This window comes from Dromaius novaehollandiae, chromosome 8, assembly GCF_036370855.1.
Source record: "Dromaius novaehollandiae isolate bDroNov1 chromosome 8, bDroNov1.hap1, whole genome shotgun sequence".
Taxonomy (NCBI): Eukaryota; Metazoa; Chordata; class Aves; order Casuariiformes; family Dromaiidae; genus Dromaius; species Dromaius novaehollandiae.
The window spans coordinates 13,845,058-13,861,697 of record NC_088105.1 but is presented as its reverse complement, the minus strand read 5'-3'; the positions used below and the strand labels follow the sequence as shown (position 1 = coordinate 13,861,697).

General features: G+C 48.3%; 1 protein-coding gene across 2 annotated transcripts in view; it reads right to left on the bottom strand.

Moving 5' to 3' along the window:
- Nucleotides 1–16,640, bottom strand: part of TMEM121 (transmembrane protein 121) — a 45,478-nt gene that overhangs the window by 20,331 nt on the left and 8,507 nt on the right. The gene's annotated exons all lie outside the window — the stretch shown is intronic.

The window sequence follows — 16,640 nt, the reverse complement described above, 5'->3', positions numbered from 1 at the left end:
ATTAGCTCCACTAGTTTTGCCCCACTCTACCTGCTCTCCTCTGAGTCCCAGCTAGCGCTGGGTGCGAGGAGAGGGCCTGGCTCAGAGGAGCGCTTGGCTAGAGGCAGTGTCCCCAGCTCTGCAAGATGCTCTTTGGGCTCGGTCTTCCCCAGGCTTTTGCTTCAGCTCAACTTGTGGGTGTTTATTTTCCAACTCAGGTTCCCATATGACTCCAGACTCCAGAGGGGCTGTGCAATGCAGGCCCTTTTAGGCATAATGTACCTAAATGCAGACAGGCACCTCGCCGAGCATCTACCCCACCGGAGCTGGCAGGAGTGGGGGCCACTCTCCCAGCACACGGCATGGAAATGAGAGCAGCTCCACCCAGTACAATGCATATGCCAGCGCTTCTGCCCCAGTCATCTTCTGCCCACCTGACTGTGCTGCCGGGCGCCCCGCAGATGGGGAAAAGGATGGAGAAAAGGAGCCTGCCCTGTCCACAGCACCATGCTTTTCCAACGCATGGCACTTTCAAACCTCTAAAAGAGGAAATCTGGGCAGAAGGACTCCTCTGTTGGTGAAGATGAAAAAACTCATCTGTCCATCATGTTTTTGTCACTAGCTACCTGCACCTCCTCACAGGCTTGGATCGGGTGGGGAGAGGCTGGATATCACTGCATTTGAAATGTAAGAACCATTTTAATGGTGTTCTGGCAAAAAACAGAGTGTGTCAAATACCTTTACCTTGCATAAAGGCTGGGTCACAGCTACTGGGAATTGACAGAATAGCAGATTTGGGCTGGGGGAGAAGGAAAGAAAAAAAGGGGAGGTGGAAGAGAATAGTGAATTGCCCGTGGCTTTTTGGATGTTTGTGTTTCCTTCCCATTAAAAGCCTGACTCCTGTGTGCTGCACTCCAAAGTAGACTCAAGTGCCCTTGTAAGAGGTAGGAATGACGGCAGGGAGCTGGCTTCTCTTTCCCCTGAGTCCCATTCTGCCTGACACTGGGCTGCTTAAGTTATACCCTACAGAAGACCCCATAAGATTTTGACCCTGAGCAACGACATGTCAGTGAGAGCATACCTAGATACTGACTTGCACTAATTCCATTTCAGGTCAGCTTTGAACTGGTTATGACAAACCCTGTGCAAACTCCCATACAAAAGCTCTTATTTCCACTGAAACCTGGCATCAAAGACCATTCCTTAGCAAATCAGTATTAGCTAAACTTACATCTAAATAATAACCATTCAAGGCTTTCCCATGAATGAATTACATGTGCTTAAAAATATTCCTTCTGTAAATCTAAACAAGGCCTCAGAAACACAACTAACCATATGGAGCAGTGGGAATTCTGTTTCTAAAAACCATCCTTCGAGAGACACTTCTGCTGTCTCTTCTGTGCAGCCGTACAAATTTGCCACTATCAAATTGTCGTTAATGCTGGGATCCAGTTCTCCACCAAGCAAGGAGTTGTGCATCCAGTTTATATACAGCTTGGCCTACAGCGCTCAGCTGAGCATCTTCAGCAAGGAAACAATGCAGGTACAGAGGAGTAAAGGAATGAAGCTCTTGCCACAAACACATGGCACATCTGTCCCATTTTTGCTAGCTGATAGACATGCTACACTAAACATCATCTCCTAGGAAGTCATCACTTATCCCCGTGTCTTGCTAGACAGCATCAGCTTCAGGCAAGATTACAGATGGACTCTTAGAAGTGATACGAGACACTAAGTTCCCATCACAGGTGTCATTTCTTCCATCAGCACATGGAGAGTTTATGTCTGCAACTTCTGTTCAGTGATCATGAGCTCACAGTGAAAACGAAGCTCCTTAGTGTCAAGTGACACACACTTCTGTGGGCAGAAGTTAACCCATAGCATCAGTAAATGTACAGGGAATCTACAAAGAGAAACAGCATTACTCGTTTTCCTTTCTGAGAAGCTTCTTATTCTATACACTGAAGCTGAGGCATTGATATTTTGGGCAGTGTTCACCTGAGAAAGTCCCCAGGAAGGTCTCCACTTTGTGGTACAAATGCCACATATCACGAGAAAGGAACTCAGCTTCCTGCCAACAATCAGTCAAACACGGGCACAGAGTTTCTGGAGGAGTTTTCAGCACATACAATCAAAGCAGAGCACAGACACGATGTGAAACACTTGACTGTCTCTCTCACCCTTCTCTTCCATATCATCAGTTCCAGCAGAGGAAAAGAAGCAGCCATAAGACCCCTGTCCTCTCCTCTGGGATACTTTACTTGCATTATGCATTTTACTGTGTTATTTTACACAGTGCCATATTTTTGGAAACATGGAAAAGATTCTTGAAGTTTAAACTGAGCAAGGCCGTTCAACATTTTCCTCCCATACTGCACTCTTCCTGGAAAGACCTTCTCTGGCTGGTAGAAAACAGATTTTTTTTCATTCTTCATTTGGAAATTCATCCTGTTAAAAAATACTAAACAGTCCAATTTGAAACCTCCCTAATTCATCAAAGTTGGTTTTTCTCCAGTGACATGAAGTCTAGTGATAAATGATTCCTTTGTAAAGAAACCTTCAGCAGCAAACCCTGAGCTGTGTATGAGTAGACCAAGGTCACTGCCAGCGCTAGCAGTATTATCTGCTCAGCTCAAGCAGGCCGTGTTCCCAAGCAGCAAACCACCTCTTGGGGAGCGGAGGAAATCTATTTTACTGCCAAGCTCACAGTCAATCCCCAGGAGCAGGCATCAGCACTCAACTCTTCAGTAACCTGCAACGTGCTACCTGCTGGATCAGCACCCCACATCACAAGGAGGGATGTGGGGCATTCACGCCGGCCATGGACCTGGCCAGCAGTCTCTGACAGGAGGCAACCAACAGCATCCAAACATGCATCCCCACCACACCCCCATGTGCCGAGAGCACACCCCACGCCAGAGGGAAGCCCAGAGCGAAAAGACACATATGGTCCTGTGCTGGGGTCATGTTCGGAGGAGAGTCCGGAATTTGAGACTTGTAGTCCATGCCCAATAAAACCAGGAATCCGCTCACTCCCTAAGGGCATCCAGCGGCCAACTGCATTTTCCTGGCAGCTGTCCCTCTGGCTCTGTATATCCCTGCATATTAATCCCAAGGAGAATGGGATGGGTAATTTAAACCTATCCTGCTAGGAGCAAAGCAACCAACAAGCCTGCTCATCCTCCACTCCGAGTTTAGCCCAACAGTATATTAAATAGATGCTATGGACTCTGGCCAGTCCCTACTTAGCTAAACTAACAGACTCTGCAAAATACTGGAAACCTCTCTGGTTCATTGCATCTCTGACCCTTTGACAAAATCATCCACCTGCAGCGGGAAACATGACCTCCCCTGCACAGACCCCCTCCTGCAGCACCAGCCAGCTCTCCTTCCGGGCCTAGAGGGAGTCCATGTGTTTTGGAAAACAGACGGAGCCACGGAAAGCTTTCGGGTGGCAAGGAGCACATCTCCTACTGACACACTGTGTCCAACACGGGGCTGCCGGAGACGCAGCTCAGCACAGTTCCCATCCCACAAGCTCAGGGCTGGGCTAGAGCCCGCTGGACTTACAAAAGCCTTCGGTGGCTTTCAAAATGAACCATCAAATCCGCAGAGGAGATTTCATACGTGTCCTACTGTAAAGCTGCTTCAGTGGTTACCTGCTCTTCCATTTAATGATTGCCTTCTTTCTAGTCTGAATTTTTTAGCTTCCACTTTCAGTGGCTCGACCTTGCCTTGTCTATCTTTTCCAAAGGGGGTCGCGCTCTCTCCGAGGCTTGGGCTGTGCTTCAGCAGGATCCCGATGCCTCCGGTGCCTTTGGAGCTTAAATATGGCTCCTCTCTCTCATCCAGCAAGACACTCACCGCCCACAGTCCGGGTTACAGGAGTGCAGCACTAACCAATTCTGTAGGAACTCGGTGGGCCCCGGGACACCGCTTTCAGAAGGAATTATCCTGTAGGGTTCACGATTCTTGATTTAATCTATGACTGAATATCTGCCATCATTTTCTAGGGAGGATTTACTCACTGGCAGAAGCATCTCTCCATCAGGAGGAACTTCCCCATTGCCTAACAGTCCCCTTCCCATCCTTCCTGGCTAAACCACCATGTATCTGCCTTTCCTCTACTGCAGGCCCCTGAACAGTAATGAATACATCAGTCCCTGTTCACTTATAAATAGTTTATAAAAGGTTCATAAATGATTTCTAGATGTTTTAATGAATAGTTAATCAATTGTTGCAGGGCCCAACAGGTCAGCAGATTGCGTATAGCCATCAATTACAATGTCTGCTGATGAGCTTATGAGTATCAGTAGGACTCCACTGATGTCAGCAATGGGCTTATAACATCTATAAAGAGTTAATAAACAATGAATAAATGATACATGCTCTTTTAATTAAAAGCCATAGAAGACCATCAAAAATTGCATTCTTGGAAAGCTAAGGGAAATACAATAAGCAAACGTCTGTAACTGGATTTGAATCCCTGCCTCTGAGGAGCAAGGTGGGCAGAGTGGTTGAGCCCAGCTTGGCTGGGAACCAGGTTGCCCGAAGAGCAGGACATTTCCTTGATTCAGGAAAAGCTCTGGGCACCCTGTGATGGGCAGGAGCGAGGTGGCTGGCAAACCCTCATCTCCCCTGTCCAGGGCTCATGCAGAGCAGAGGGCTCGGGCCCCTTCCAAAACCTGCTCTCACCAGCTGTTTCTGCTACACATTTAAAACCCCTTTTTGAACCTAGCTTCAGGCCCCAGCGGTGCCCTGTGCCAGGGAGCTCTACAATTTCTCTCTTCTTGAGCTGCGTGCGATGGTGTTTTGCTTGCAGACCGCTATCAGTCACTTGCTGATGATAATGCCTGGCCCTGCTGCCACACAGGAAGGAAAGGAGAAGCTGGTTCTCCCCTGGCCACAGGGTGATTTGGGGTGAGCTACTGCTCCCCAGGGCCTCAGCACTCCCATCTGCAAAAGGGGGATATAATGACACATACAAATGAGGCACTAAGGAGTTACATTACAGAAATCGGAGGAAATAACGTATATGATGTTTGGCCTCCTTAACAGAAGTGCTTTATTATCATTAAATGCTGAATATTTCTGCATGATAAAAGCAATTAAGTGTAAAAAAAAGGTAATGATCCATTGCATACTGCATCCAAAAGATATGAAAATCCCTCATAAAATTATCACCCTAGCACAGATTTGGGCCTAAATATCTCTATAATGTAAGACAGAGAACCTTGCTTACAGCCAGAACATTTATAAGGCATTCAATTAGTCACCAGAGGGTTTCTTAGTATTCCCCAATTCTCTGTGAGCACAGAGGCAATTACAGGAGATTCTAACTTTTTAAATTAAAGACAAAAGACAGGAGAATTTGGATAAAACCTGCTCTCAGGTTCATCCCAGAACATATGTGCAGAGGAAATTGCATACAGATCAGCTTTAATTTACTGCACAATCTACTTCTTTAATAGAAATCAGAATAAGATTTTTCCTGCGCGCTTGCTGGAAGATTGTGCCTCTCTCGCTCCGCCTGCAGGCGCGGGGAAAAGGGCCCCTTGGCGCCTGGGGCAAACCGGCCGTGGGCCACGTAGCCCGTGCTGTCCCTGCCCTGCTCCCGGGCCACTTAGCCCTGCAGACCTCCCCGTGCAAAGGCCACATATCACCGTGGGAGGGAAGCGAACGGAAAACCCTTCCACGCATCCCCTGCTCGGGGAGGAGGCTCGTTCCTGGCTCCCTGCACCACGGGCTTGGATCACTTCCTCCTGATTTATATTTTGAGAGCGTTTCAATGGATCAAGATGTCAGATCTGTAGCACTGCCAGGAAACACCATTTTCTTTTAATAAGCAGAGAGCAGCAGGTCATTTAATCTCCTGTAACGGCTCTGCTCCTCCAGCAGAGAGGTAGGACTGTATCTTCACAGGATGGCGATGCCTTTCTCTTTCGGTAAGAAGGGCTTTCTCTTCATTCTTTCACTTTGTGGTTAAAACAGTCCTTTCTTCTTCACTGGGAGAGCAGCACCCTCAGGAACACCCTCCCAAGCAGCTTTGGGGAAGCTGGATGTATACGCCCATGTACATTTGCATGGGGAGATGAACGGGGTGAAGCCCACAGGGGCAGCAGCTACCTCTGCTCCATCCCATCAGCTACAAAACAAAGACAAAACCCTTCTGCAGAGCTGCTCCATGCTGTGATGCAGCCTCGCACAAGCCCCGGGACAGCCACAAACATGTGGCCTCCAGGGCAGATTCTCCTGAGAGTGGCTTCACGACCACAGCAACCCTGTAAACGGCAATCCAAACCAATGCCTTTTGCTTTGCTTTCTGGTTCCCAAGCCTCCAAGATTCGTTTGGCTCATTTTAAAGCCTTGTGCTACAGCCATGAGCACTAGACACTTCATGCTGGTTTTCAACACAAGCCAAAAACCTCATGTAACTACAGAAGATCCTGCTGCCTTCCGAGATGGCAAGCCTTGCAGGGCTTTTAACTCAGCCACAGGAGTCAGCAGCTCTGTATCACAGCCCTTGCACGTCGACTCCAGCGCTGCTTGCTGCCGTACAGCACAGTGCACAGCACGCACCTCCTGGCAGAGCTACCAGGGCCCAAGAGCAGCAGATGCTAGGAACAGCCCTTTGCGGTGCACACACGACTGGAAGCACCTGGACACCCTGGGATGCGAGCAGTAAGCGAGCATCACTGCAACAGCGTGGTCCTGGCCGAGGAAATCCGCCTCCCTGCCTGCCAGTGGTTCCCACGCTGCTGAGCTGCCTTGTGGCCTCCCGGGGCCATCCTGCCGCAGGAGGCTGGGCCATGCACACAGCCAGATCTTGGGGTCTGGGGGGGACCAGCGTTGGGTCCTCTCCAGCCTCTCCACTCCGGGAAGTGGGCTGCTGGCACAGGGACTGCCGGACACAGTCCCACTGCTGGGCACGCAGCTTGCAGCCGTAAGTATGGGGCAGGGCAGTGACAAATTACAGATCTTTGCAAAAAATATCTGCAAAGCATTGCAGAGATGGTTGCAGATTCAAAGCTACATCAGTAGTGCACTTCCACCATTGCACCTTGTCCTGCAACCATTATCCAAAAATACAAGGCCACAAGCAACATTGTGACTGACTATCGAAGAATCCTGCTGCTTCCAGTCTGGGATGTTGTTTCACAGGCACATGAGGAGCTGGGAAGGACTGCAAATTTCATTGAAAAGATGGAAGCAATAGAAAAGAGTATTTAGGGAAAGAAAACACTGCTTAAAGGTGAACTGAAAGTTAATATAGCTGCAGAAGTGAACTCAGACACTTGACAGCAGGGAGGGAGCAGGAAAGCAGTAATGCTGAAAGGTAGAGGATTTCTTGCTGAAAAGCAAAGCTCTCTGCTACTTTTTCCAGAACACTTGAAATGCTGAGCACATCCTGAATCCCTTGGGTTATTCCCTAGAAACCTCTGGCATTCCCAAAACGTTCTCCGTGGGCACACGCAAAGGGCATGCAAACTGCTTGATCCCACACACTACAGCGCTTTTGGACGCTGTCGCCTCGCCAAGCTGGAGCTCGCTGCTGCAGGGTCAGCCGCGGCAGGAGAGAGGCAGGCAGGGCTGGGGCCGAGCCCAGGGCACCCGCTGAGCTGCGCCGGCCCCACGGGAGACGTGGCCAGCCGTGCCTGGGCCCCGTGCGAGCAGCTAGCGCGCAGGCAGATTACCAACCGAGGGAGAGAGCTGGCACTTGGGACACTTCCACTCCAGAAAAAAAAAGAAAAAATGATGTGTGTGTACAACTATATGCAAACATATATATATATAGCAAGAAGTATAGTTATGCTAAGTCATGGTGAGACAAAGTGGATTGGCTACAGTCTGGAAGCTCTAAAATTAGGGTTTTATGTAAAGTAAGCATTTGCTTCATGTAGGGCAGTTAGTATTAAGATTTATTTTCATCCTGACTTCTTTTATTGTATGATATGATTGGGTAAAGCCTAGGGCACATGCATACACTTGCCATTCATAACATATACATGGATTCATGACCTAGCTAGCGAGCTGAATTGCTTTGCAATCTTTTTTCCGCTGCAGAAAGCATAATAAGCATGTAAGTCTTGGAGCGAAAAGAGACGCTATGTATTTGCTCAGCAAGAAGAGTTTTTGAATGGAGTTGTAGGAGCCAGAGAAAGCACTGCACTGCACTGCACTGCAACAACTGCCCAACAGCCGTTACCCACGTGGGCTAATTTTAAGGAGAACAGGAACCATCGAGTCAGTGGGACTAACAGTGGGTGACAGGGCAGTAAATGTTAGTGGAGCAGTTGTATAAGCTCCAGGACAGCCTATGACTTCTCTTTTCCTCAGAAAAAAATTCCCAATGTGTTTATTTACTTCATCTCTTTAACTAAATGTCTTTGGCAAAGGCACTTTACTCTTATTACGAAACCATAAGGTGAACACTTGCAGATGCATACACGTGAACTTCTGTGCCCCTGCAGGACTGGAAGTAGCAAGATGGCTACCAGCAACAGGCAGAAATAGTGATTTTAATAACAATTTTTATGTCCTTTATGTCCTTCCTGACAAGGTGATGAATGTGTCCCACATAGCTAGCTTTCCACTTGCTGTAACTTCAGGATCAGAGATGGAGCCAGTGTTCTTGCAGGTTGGCCACAGGGGACAAGGCATTCATTTCCCGGGAACCAAAGATCCATCACCAGTGGGACCCACGGAGCTAAGAGGTCTGCAGAGGGCGAGGAAAGCAGACAGGAACGCAGGGCAAAGAAGCACCCACTTTTCCTCACGTAAGAGGAAAAAATGGCACTACTTGATTTCAACTGGAACAGAGCAAAGACGATGGGAAAGAGTCTGCATGCACCAGCGACGCTGCTGAAAAAATAGCCATCTTCAGTAGACCTCTTCCAGTCTTTGGAGAAGTAGAAAAAACATCCTGGCAAGATATGAAAAGCCACAGGTAGCTAAAGGTTAGAAGGGAGATTTGGGGTTATAGGAAGATTTCTCACAGGAAAAGGAAGATCCTTGAAGGACTGACTTAAAAGTGCTGGGTTTCTACAGCTGAGGCCGGGACGTGGTACCTTGAGGGAAAGAAGTAACCTGGTGCAAGCAAGAAGATGGAGATTTGTCCACTAAGAGAAAGCTTGACCAGAAATACAGAGGAATTAGGATCACTGGTATTAGACAAGAAACCGGGTAGTCTCAGAATAAAAGGACCATGGTGGAGGCTGTGTGAGCCTAGAAAAGAACGGTTTCATGTTGTTAAGGGTTTGCTATAAATCTTCCTGGAAACTGTTTTGCAGTAAAGTCGTTGGAGACATGGATATTGCTAGGGTTGATACGGTTACGTAAGAGCTGCCCTCCCGGCAGAGGCTGCAGGCGAACGCTCACACCGGGTACAGCTGCAGCAGGTTTCTTTACCTGCCAGGTATCAAGCTGACACAAGGAAACGCCACCTTTGCTGACTTTCTTAAAATAGTAAGAAGTTATAGAAAAGCCAGCCCTACAAAGTAAGCTTGGAGTGAGTGATCACAACCAGTATAAGTAAACAAAGCTATTACAAATAGGCTTCATCCTAAAGAGGAGAAGCTGGATGAAGGCATACGGGTGTATCCTGCACACTTCAGCCTTCATTTCACCAAAAACAGGGGGCTGCCGGCAGGCACCACGCAGGCACTGTGGTGCCACCAGGGACGGCCCACTCGGGCAGGAGGGCCGTGGTGTGCTGTGTCCCGCTGCCCCACTCATCGGCCTGGCCAGATGAGCAGTGCTGACTGTCCGTAAATACAGCAGAGTCATCACCACCAGCAAGGGAGGAGGGCTCTTAAAGCCAAAGGACAGTGCTGTCACAAGAACAAACGAGGATAAACTGGCTACGAATAAATTTTGGAAATGGGAAGGATGAAGCTTTGGGCCAGCCCCCAAGCAGATATAGAGACAGGGGGTCGGGTTTTATTGCTAACTTTTCCAAAGTGATCACAGGGCGCAACATCAGGGGCGCCAGGGCTGTGGACTACATCCCATACATCTCCACGCGTCACACGATCGCGTGCCGGAGTGTGTCCGCAGGCGGCTCTCCATGCTCATCTCAAAGCCTCGCTGGGAAGTGTAAGCCCCACTTGATTTCATACGCATGTTTTTTAATACATATGTGGTATTTCTGCACAGCTGTCAGCATCGACCTTCATAGCTGCCATGGTGATGAGCACCACAGAGAAGGCTATAAATAACATGAATGTGCCACATTCTGGCCCTTTTATGGGCCCCACTCTTTTTGATTTACTTATATGCAAGATATTTTACAGGACAACCCAATTAAGCTTGACAGCTGGCTGACAACGAATTCCTGCCTGGTGACGGCTTGCAGGCACGTTACATTAAACAAGACAACACGATGCAAAGGACCAGAAGCAGCTACCGGTGGGATTTTGCATTTGTGCCTGCCGTCCTGGAGTTAACGGCTGGTGGCACTGCAGGTTCCCCTATGACCTTTATAGCAACAACCACCAAGGTCCCGGGGTGTTCGGATTAAAATGCCGAGAGAAGGAGGTACAGTTGGATGTCGCAACACAGCGAGGTACCACAAACACTAGTCAGGAGCTTGTCCTGTTAAGTATGCTGTACCAGGCTGAAAGTTTTAGGAAGGACCCATAACTTCCCCCTTTGTGTGAACCTATTAGTCATTTTGTTACAGGGTGCCACAGAATTTCTGAGATGCCAAAATAACATTTCATGCCTGAGTGGAGACATTTTGGCTCCTTTTCAATCTGAACATTGTGTTTGGCTTTGAATGTGATGTAAAACTGTGGCCAGAAACAGTGTTTTACAGCGGCTTTGAATTTCCTATGAGGCCACGGTGGAACCAAAAGCCCTTGATCAGAGTTCCTTGGTGAGATGCCTTTGATGTGACAAATCGCCGCTTCTTTAGGGCATCTCAGAGCCGACTGAACTTAAAATAACACAAATGCAAGTCCAGTGCAATCAGTGGCCTTGGCCTCCGCGATCTGAGGTCAGTCGAGCCATTTGGCCAAGGTCTCTCTGATAACATCATGGCTCTTGAAGCTGTCACAACCCACATGCCGGGTGTTGCAGGTGCTTGGGATCTATATCCGTGATTGGCGCGCTGCACGTCGCCACTGCCACCACTATGCTGACTTCACGGAGCCTGCCCTTTCTGGTTTTATGGAAGATGATACTGCTTTCTCCTTCATTGTGTTTTTGCCCCAGAATCCCTTTGCAATGGCATGGTAGCACTTCATTCCTTGTGGTGCCTGGAACTGCTTTTTCATCTTTAAAACTGCACCACCAGCAGATGAGGACCACTGAGCTGGGACAAATGCCACTCCCTCCTATGGACCATCACTCTCCTGTCATCCTTTCAAACACCTGCACTTTGACACTTCATAAGTCTGATGCAGGGATTAATGTATGTTATCAGCATGTTCAGCTGATCCTCAGCTCAGTAACTTTGCCTTTAGTCAGACTGCTCATCTGGGCTTTCATGGCATTTTCCAAGATGCTCTCTGCATCTGGCAAATTGACTCCTCACAGAGCATCCACTGTAAATAATGTCTCACTCAGCAGTTTTCCTCTGATACCTCTGTAATTTCAGCAGTAATTTCTGTATTCTGGAGTGGTGAGGCAGTAATAAAATGGAAGACCTGGGGCTGGCACAAAGTCTCTCTCTCAGCCCCTGATTATCGTCGCTATTCTGCAACAGCCTCCTTTGCTGCCTGGACCCACTTGTGTTTTATCTCCAAACCAAATAAATGACCTGCAGAGCTAGGTGAGAAACGCAGCTATTCACTATAGAAATAATCAAAGTTGCTTCTTGTTTGCTCCCCAGGCAAGGCAGCAACTGCCTCAAGGGTCTGCCCCGGGCACCAGCACTGCACTGCAGCCGTTTGCAGCCTCCCTGCATCCTACCCCATGGCAGGAGGTGGCGGGGAAAAAGCCGCTTTAACGCCTGGGGAAAAATGCAGACTTATCCCTTCCAAATGAATGCAACACTGTTCTTTCAGCTGTTCTGGCCCACATATAAGTTTTCAGATCTTTGGTCTTGAATGATTTAAAAGTTTTGAGGAAAGCAGATGCCTCATAGAATCACATTCGTGCACTTGGAAACCCAATTTTCCAGCAATTTTGAAAACTGGAAAAGTTTTAATCAGCTCTTGTTTGATGTTGAACTGACAACTGAATGCAGGTAGCTTGAAGGTTAACAAAGAGCAGTGTCTCCCAGTGGTGTGACCTGGACTACTTGTGTTCTATCACTACATGACTACAGGTTTATGAATTCCCTCAAAATCCAAATTAAGTGTGTTATTTCTCCCCTTCCTTTCAGCATTTTCTCCTTTGATGTCTCCTAGCTGCTGCATTTTTTTGTCTAATATTTCTTCCCTATTCCTTGGATTGTTTTATTTTTCCTTTGCCAAAGAAATCAGGCTGTAGCCTAGCTCTGCAAAGTTCTTTGGCAACTACAAATTTCCTATACTCTGCTGGCCACCTGCTAGATTTACGTGTGAAGACTAAGTTCAAAGCAACACTCCTCTCTTCCTGTGAATTTAAGAGACAAGATCTGCATAAGACTGCTAGGCTTTACTGCCAAAGCCTGGTTACACAAGAGGACAAGGGAGAATTAATTAGCTCCAGCACCTTTTGCAGCGCTTCAGTATGGATGTCTTTAACCATAAGAAGTGATGAAGCCCTTTGTGGACCCCAACTACTGAAACTACCATGGTCTCCACCCAAAGCCAGGGAGGTACGATCACTGCCCAAAGACAAAGTGCACACGACACAGATATGAGCCAAAAAATTTTTGCTGTCTCTTATGTGTGATGACTTGTGTAGCTGCCAAAAATGCAGAAAGATTTAAAAAAACTAAGAAATCAAAGGAGAAACTAAAGGAAACATTAGATTGATTTTTATTAGGGAAATGAGGTCTTCATCACTTTCTCTTTCTAGAACCGAACAAACCAGTGATTATGTTACGAGAACTGCAAAACGGAGACAGGAATGAGGAGGAGTGGAAGGAAGAGGCTCCCTTTCCTGGGAACCGTAGGTGGCTCAGTGCTGTGGAACAACGTGAGGAACAGTGGCAATGCTCACAGAAACCAAAGACAGTTCACGGGGGAACTGGAAGACCAAAACGGAGGCTGGATATTTTGCAAAGGGACTAAAACAGAGCTTTAAAATAGGAGCCAGAGACTGCGCAAAATAAATTAAGGAAACATGTGGAAGCTGCCCAGGGAAAGGACTTGTAGCAGCAATACAATCTTTGTTAGCACAACTGCTGTATGGCAGCAGCAGCTTGGGAAGCCTAAGTGCAGGCATGCAGCCTGCTCTGGGCAAGACAAGGTGTTCATTGGCCGAACTGCTATAGAGCAGATTTTCCAGGAAATGCAGAAAACCAGGGAAGCTAGAGCCAACTGGGATCTGGCTAGCAGCGGTAAGCTGCAGCAGGAGCTTAAAATCCAGCTCTGGAAGAAAATCACAAGGTTGCAGTCCACAGTAGGGTGCTGTTGCTTGGATGCAGAATTAACCTAGCCTTCGCTCGAGGGAATCATTTACAGCCTGTTCACACCGCAAGCAGGTCTACAGGAATTTCTTGTGCCTTCTTAATGCACACATGGCAGTCAAAAGGGGTGAACTCCGGCTGCTTGGACTTTAATAAGGCAAGACCTCGTGATCTTTGACAATGACGTTTCTTACAGACTACATTGTAATGCAAATGAATGGCAAGGGCAGGCTGTGGGAACAGAAAAGCTAACCAAAAAAACCATCCAGCTCTGCTGCTGCTGCGGAGATTACCCCGCAGGAACCAGAATAAGCCATCCTAGGGTATGCAGCTCCGAGCCAGACTTCAGTCTGAGCTATGTGGTAATTGCTAAGGGCAGCCAGGGGCCCTGGGTTTTCTCTTTCTTTTTTTGTTTTCACTATCTTGCTCTGTGTCTTGTGTGTGGGAAGGGAGAGGGGATGCTCACATGCTGCGTGGCTGGCAAACAGTACAGGGGGAAGAGTTCAGCTAAAGTGCTTGAGTTGTAAAAACGCAGACACACATAAGGACTAGTAATAGTAGGTTTCTTCTTAACCGGAGTTACTGGCAAGACCCCGAAGTTGTGGATAACTGGCTTGTCTAAACAGGTAGCATCAGGAACTATTTAATGTGGCTAGCCCAAAAGTTACTACACAGCTCTTGTAACACACTGGGAGCTGGGTGCTGGTGGTACCACAGCTTTCTACTACACTTCTGTGCAAGGATAGACAGCCTTCTGGCACACGCAGCTCCCACGCCCTGCTATTCCAATGTGCTAGATTTGAAATCCAGGTGTGCAATATGGCCTGGAATATACATGTCTTGATCTGCCTCCTGGGCTCAAGACCTTAGGAGTTTTGGGGCAGCATGTTTGCAAGGTGCTCACCCGTTCACTACCTCCTGCCTCGCACCCTGAGGAGGAACTGCTGGGTCCCAGGGGAAGCAAGGACTTGGCCCCTCCACATGTGGATCTGCTTCCAGATGCTCAATCTGGGAAAAGGGAAGGGCGCAATGGGCTCATGGGAGGAGATGAGAATTTCCTGATGCAGCCTGAGCATGAAACCGGAGTTTGAAGCAGGCTTCCTGTGAACACTTTGCCCAGCTGGGCTCTGCGCACTGGTTTATCTGCAGAGCTGTCAGAGCCCAAGCCTCTGCTTTGCAGCCAGGTTTTTATATTCTCTGCTGATTTCCCAAGGGTCTTCATTTCGGCTCATCATCCCCACAGGGATCAATAGGACTGCAGCTGCCGTCCTAGCAACTGCAGCCAGCTTCGCCGAGCAGCAGTGTGGTCTGCTGGATAAAGCAGGGGCTGGGAGCCAGGAGCGCTGAAAGCCAGGAGCACTGAAAAGCCAGCCCAGTTCCTGCCAGCAACCTCCGGTGAGGGCTTGGTCAAGCTGAGCAGCGTCTTCAGAGACACCCAACGCATGTCCTGGTCGGACACCAGCGATCCCACGTCTGCCTGGTGCTGCAGAGATCAGTCAGCACGTGCAAGTTCTTGTGAGGATCGATTCTCCTGCAAGGTGCCTTGCATGCGTTATGGGCTATGCTTGTCTGCAGCACACAGCTTGCTCTAGGTCTTTTACTGCTACGTCTACAGACAGCGTCTTTGAAAAAGCGCAACATGACCCCACAGCGACTGCAGGGAATATCTTGCCAAAAAGTTTTGAAGGCTGTAGCAGCAGACTCCCTTACAAGCATCGTCAGTTGGTATTCTACCAATACGCAGAAAGTTCGCAGGGCGGACAAGACAGTGCTAAGAAACATACATGCTTTTAAAAAAATCTACGGACTATACTTTGATGCTGTGGTGGGGCAGAGCCCGGGGAAAGTACTAAGAACATTTCATGTTCTCCTAGCCAGCGCAGATCAGGCAGGCGGTCTGCACCGTCAGTCCAGCTCTCATCTCTTTCCCTAGCAGTTGGCCTCTGCTCTGTGAGGCTGAAAGGCTAGGGCACCCAGAGCAGACATCAAGTGAGGAAGAACCTAATGAAAATAGCCAGCATAGTCCTACATCGCAGCTGCTGAGGACATGACCAGAGACATCTCCTTTGCCTCAACTGTGTACTTTGGAAAGCCTCTGCAAGTGAGCAATGCTTGGCTCTGCATCCAGCTGCTTCCTTCAGCAGGAAGGCTGTTTCACTGGAATTACCCGATTCACCTTGCAGAGATGCTTCTGGCCCTTGCCAACCCATTCTTTCCAAAAACCCTGTGGAATTACAGGTCCTGCAGGAATCTGTAACAGACATACCAGAGATCAGCACCTGCCTGAGGTGGCATTCCCCTCAGTGGGGATCCTGTGATCTGTAGCTGATGCACACTTCATGTTTTGATGCCACCTCTAAAACGTCTATATTAAAGCCAGCTACAACCTACACTCTCTGGGTTGAGGTTACTATTGCTCAGATGCACAATGTAGAGTTTTCTATCAGTGCCCAGCACAGGAATTCAAGCCAAAGAGCAGCAAGAGCTCTGCACATCATGATGCTGTCCCAACTCCAATCTGAGGAGGTGCAACCACAAGGAGACATGCTCTTCCTGCCAACTGTGCAGAACCGCATGCTCAAGAGCATCACCTTGGCAATTGCTGGAGACAGAGGCCAGACTGACCCAGTAGTGCATTTCCCTGGAACGGACTCCTTTGGCTGTAATAAAGCTTCAGAGGAAAAATTAAGGCCACAGTTTGTCAGGTGTCTTTGTATGCAGTGATGGACTCTGCATCTGGTTATTAACCTCTTGCAAAAGCTCAGTGTTATCTTGTATAGAAGTAATATTAGGTTAAACAGCTGTTGATAACTTATCTTCTGTTATCAGCAACTTCATTCAAGGCCAATATTTACTCACATCCAAGAAGTGTTGCTCTATTCCTAGCGGCATTCTTTATGGAGTCAAATGAGAGCAGCTTTTAATAGCTCTTAGGTACTCATGAGGCCCGCATGACCCAAGCACCTCCTAATCTCGAAAGTGTTTCTCCTTGGAGCACAGCACGTGGAGAAGTGCTACCCCGTGCTATGGGCAGGGACGAGCACAGGGAGATCCGAAACGGCACCGTGGCCCCGAAATACAGCCAGTGGGGACGGAGGCAACTCTGCTAAGGGGAGCAAATCCTGAAGCCTTGAGATGAGGTGCCCCCAGGCACCTAGAG